This window comes from Schistocerca serialis, unplaced genomic scaffold (genome assembly GCF_023864345.2).
Source record: "Schistocerca serialis cubense isolate TAMUIC-IGC-003099 unplaced genomic scaffold, iqSchSeri2.2 HiC_scaffold_992, whole genome shotgun sequence".
NCBI lineage: Eukaryota > Metazoa > Arthropoda > Insecta > Orthoptera > Acrididae > Schistocerca > Schistocerca serialis.
The window spans coordinates 80,001-85,000 of record NW_026048620.1 but is presented as its reverse complement, the minus strand read 5'-3'; the positions used below and the strand labels follow the sequence as shown (position 1 = coordinate 85,000).

The 5,000-nt window shown below is 53.2% G+C and overlaps 1 non-coding gene across 1 annotated transcript in view; it reads right to left on the bottom strand.

Moving 5' to 3' along the window:
- Positions 1-1,118, bottom strand: part of LOC126454617 (small subunit ribosomal RNA) — a 1,910-nt gene extending 792 nt beyond the window's left edge. Inside the window, exon 1 of the ribosomal RNA XR_007585268.1 lies at positions 1-1,118. This exon is cut by the window's left edge and continues 792 nt beyond it. This is a non-coding gene — a ribosomal RNA (small subunit ribosomal RNA).
- Positions 1,119-5,000: the final 3,882 nt, after the last annotated feature.

Here is a 5,000-nt window from a genome sequence, read left to right as displayed (position 1 = left end):
TAGAACTAGGGCGGTATCTGATCGCCTTCGAACCTCTAACTTTCGTTCTTGATTAATGAAAACATACTTGGCAAATGCTTTCGCTTCTGTTCGTCTTGCGACGATCCAAGAATTTCACCTCTAACGTCGCAATACGAATGCCCCCGCCTGTCCCTATTAATCATTACCTCGGGTTCCGAAAACCAACAAAATAGAACCGAGGTCCTATTCCATTATTCCATGCACACAGTATTCAGGCGGGCTTGCCTGCTTTAAGCACTCTAATTTGTTCAAAGTAAACGTGCCGGCCCACCGAGACACTCACTCAAGAGCACCCTGGTAGGATTGCAACGGGGTCCGCCTCGGGACGCACGAGCACGCACGAGGCGCGTCGCACGCCTTCAGCTCGCCCCACCGGCAGGACGTCCCACGATACATGCCAGTTAAACACCGACGGGCGGTGAACCAACAGCGTGGGACACAAATCCAACTACGAGCTTTTTAACCGCAACAACTTTAATATACGCTATTGGAGCTGGAATTACCGCGGCTGCTGGCACCAGACTTGCCCTCCAATAGATACTCGTTAAAGGATTTAAAGTGTACTCATTCCGATTACGGGGCCTCGGATGAGTCCCGTATCGTTATTTTTCGTCACTACCTCCCCGTGCCGGGAGTGGGTAATTTGCGCGCCTGCTGCCTTCCTTGGATGTGGTAGCCGTTTCTCAGGCTCCCTCTCCGGAATCGAACCCTGATTCCCCGTTACCCGTTACAACCATGGTAGGCGCAGAACCTACCATCGACAGTTGATAAGGCAGACATTTGAAAGATGCGTCGCCGGTACGAGGACCGTGCGATCAGCCCAAAGTTATTCAGAGTCACCAAGGCAAACGGACCGGACGAGCCGACCGATTGGTTTTGATCTAATAAAAGCGTCCCTTCCATCTCTGGTCGGGACTCTGTTTGCATGTATTAGCTCTAGAATTACCACAGTTATCCAAGTAACGTGGGTACGATCTAAGGAACCATAACTGATTTAATGAGCCATTCGCGGTTTCACCTTAATGCGGCTTGTACTGAGACATGCATGGCTTAATCTTTGAGACAAGCATATGACTACTGGCAGGATCAACCAGGGAGCTGCGTCAACTAGAGCTGAGCAGCCGGCCGCCCGGGAGTGTGTCCCGGGGGCCCGCGCGAACACGCAAGCGTCCGCTCAATTATTCTGCAAACAGGAGGAGGCTGAGCTCCCCTGCACCATACACCTCGAAACCCTCTCAGGTCCCGGCGGCGCGCAGCGCCGTCCTAAGTACTTGGTCGGGTTCGAGAGAGGCGCAATCGCCCGGGGTTTGGCGAGTAGACGCTTTAGGTGCGACCACCCGTGCTCCCAACTGAGCTTGCCGCTGCCGACAGAGGCCCGGGAGCGTGCTGTCGTGGCATTGCCGGCGGGAGACAACACGCGCCACCTACGGTGACCGGCAGCTCCAACGCCAGCGCCACAGAAGGACAAAAGCCCCACTTGGGTGCCGAAGCGAACTCTCCCAGCACAGCGCACGCGCCAACACGTCCGCACAGCTGCGATACAAACCACCTGCGAGAACCGCAGAGGCGACCGAGCAGCAGACGGCGTCGCGGCGCCGAGCGCCGGGCGGCGGCGCATCCTCAGCGCACACAGTCCTCAATCGGACCAGCACACTGCAGATGTCCACCGCGCTTCGCACCGGGCCCGCGAGGACCTACTTTGGCCGCACGGCGCCGCGTGCAGGGTGCGCCGGCGCGCAGCTGCGCCGCCTGCCGCCTCCGTCGGCCGGCGCGCCTGCCACTGGCCGCCCCCACCAGCCGGCTGTAGCGCGTGCGCCCACGCACCGCGCGGCCAGCACGCCGGGAGGCCCCCCCTCACCGGCCGGGGACGGTCCCACCCAGCCACCGCCGCGTATCGCTTCACACCCAGATGCCATTCACGTTCGTGGGCATGGTGGGTATCGCTGGAACAACCGGTTGGTAGCTCAACCGATCGTCGCCATCACTGATTCACCTCTAGCGAGAACAACCGCACCACAACGGTTTACCAGTTGTTCATTTGCGTAACGTCACCAGCAAACGTAGGCGTCCATCGCCATTTGCAAATTCAACGATTGTTGCATGCCTGTGTCAGGTGTCACGACACACTATGTCTGCCCACATACACGCAACAACATGTGCACGCTTCGCGAACACGTGGAAGGTGGCCCCCGTACGTATGCGATGTCCATTGCGCGAACGACTGTCAACCGGCCTCTGTCGCATGTCGCAGATGTGGAACGCAGTGCACCATGCTATCACGGTGTGTGAGAAGAGACGACTACGTCTGACAACACGCGCCACTACATCAACAGACGGCTCATGCTGATCGCCATCCAGGGCATACCACACTGCAATCCAGCTCTTATAGGGAGACGACACGTAGCTGAGTGCACAACATTTGGACCGCATGGTTCGCCGTTGTTGGCGCAGTCGTTGTACGGTCACATGTACCACGATGTATCATTCAGTACATGAGGACCAATGTGCAGTACAGTGTGTGATTTGGACGTACAACATCAGCGGACAGTTGACACAGGCCGTACCACAGCGTAGGCTAAGTGCTTCGCCATGCGAATGCCAATGAACAACTGCAAATGCCAATGAACAACTGCAAAGGGCATTGAGCATGTACGTCCTGCTGCCATCCACATTACAGTGTATAGCTGCAAGGTGTTTAACATGAAGCGATACACTGGGGACCGGGCAGTGCGAGTAGCAAACTATATTGCGGGGGTTGCAGTTAGGCAACACTACACTAATTTAACGCGTCGTATGACAATTACAGAGCAGGTTAAGGCCCAACGTGTGTTGGGTTAAGGCCCAACGTGTGTTGGGTTAAGGCCCAACGTGTGTTGGGTTAAGGCCCAACGTGTGTTGGGTTAAGGCCCAACGTGTGTTGGGTTAAGGCCCAACGTGTGTTGGGTTAAGGCCCAACGTGTGTTGGGTTAAGGCCCAACGTGTGTTGGGTTAAGGCCCAACGTGTGTTGGGTTAAGGCCCAACGTGTGTTGGGTTAAGGCCCAACGTGTGTTGGGTTAAGGCCCAACGTGTGTTGGGTTAAGGCCCAACGTGTGTTGGGTTAAGGCCCAACGTGTGTTGGGTTAAGGCCCAACGTGTGTTGGGTTAAGGCCCAACGTGTGTTGGGTTAAGGCCCAACGTGTGTTGGGTTAAGGCCCAACGTGTGTTGGGTTAAGGCCCAACGTGTGTTGGGTTAAGGCCCAACATAGGTTGGGTTAAGGCCCAACATAGGTTGGGTTAAGGCGCAACATAGGTTGGGTTAAGGCGCAACATAGGTTGGGTTAAGGCGCAACATAGGTTGGGTTAAGGCGCAACATAGGTTGGGTTAAGGCGCAACATAGGTTGGGTTAAGGCGCAACATAGGTTGGGTTAAGGCGCAACATAGGTTGGGTTAAGGCGCAACATAGGTTAGGTTAAGGCGCAACATAGGTTAGGTTAAGGCGCAACATAGGTTAGGTTAAGGCGCAACATAGGTTAGGTTAAGGCGCAACATAGGTTAGGTTAAGGCGCAACATAGGTTAGGTTAAGGCGCAACATAGGTTAGGTTAAGGCGCAACATAGGTTAGGTTAAGGCGCAACATAGGTTAGGTTAAGGCGCAACATAGGTTAGGTTAAGGCGCAACATAGGTTAGGTTAAGGCGCAACATAGGTTAGGTTAAGGCGCAACATAGGTTAGGTTAAGGCGCAACATAGGTTAGGTTAAGGCGCAACATAGGTTAGGTTAAGGCGCAACATAGGTTAGGTTAAGGCGCAACATAGGTTAGGTTAAGGCGCAACATAGGTTAGGTTAAGGCGCAACATAGGTTAGGTTAAGGCGCAACATAGGTTAGGTTAAGGCGCAACATAGGTTAGGTTAAGGCGCAACATAGGTTAGGTTAAGGCGCAACATAGGTTAGGTTAAGGCGCAACATAGGTTAGGTTAAGGCGCAACATAGGTTAGGTTAAGGCGCAACATAGGTTAGGTTAAGGCGCAACATAGGTTAGGTTGAGGCACAATATAGGTTAGGTTGAGGTACCGTATAGGTTAGGTTAAGGTACAGTATAGTTTAGGTTAAGGTACAGTATAGTTTAGGTTAAGGTACAGTATAGTTTAGGTTAAGGTACAGTATAGTTTAGGTTAAGGTACAGTATAGTTTAGGTTAAGGTACAGTATAGTTTAGGTTAAGGTACAGTATAGTTTAGGTTAAGGTACACATTGTTGTATGGAAAGGTGTAATGGGGGGGGGGGGGGGGGCGGCCGGTCGGTTTGTTGATTGTGATTATAGTAAGTGGATGCCTGCGGCATCATCTGATTTGCCACGTCAGGATGCACCTTTGGCTCATGACAGGCGGCGCTCCGATTCCATGCTTGTGGCAGACCTGTGTCTTTCATTCCTGCCATTGTTTGTGTGCTGTGAGAGGAGGCAGTATTGTGATGTTGGGTGCACCCCTGTGTAGGACATGTGTGGGTGTTGGTGGCTTAGCTGAGCAATGGTGGTTGTCGGGGGGGTGGGATATTCCGTTTTCTGAGTGGACCTCCCAGTCTGGTTATGACAGTGTGGATTGTCTCATGTGGCGGAGAGGATGCACTGGGTGTTGTTCCATGCTGGTGCTTACATATTGTCTGTGTGCGTGTTACAGGCGGAGAGTAGTGCGTGATAAGAGTGTGTGGCTGCCGTGTGGTTGTGATTGTGAGCAGAGTCTTTCAGCATGTATACGGACAGTTGTATATATTATCTGTATTCTGATGGGTCTATGTATTACTAATCAGCGCCGTGTATACGTTTAATCCGGTTCCAGTCGAAACTGTTGTATCTCTGTACATTAGTGACACGGCGAGCGCGCTATGTAGCTACTCGTCTCGGCAGCTTCCACCGGTGTATGGCAAATGATTATAAGCAATGAGTCGAGTCGTCAATACCGATAGTGTGACGTCACATGTCTGGGGTGGGGGACGCTGCGC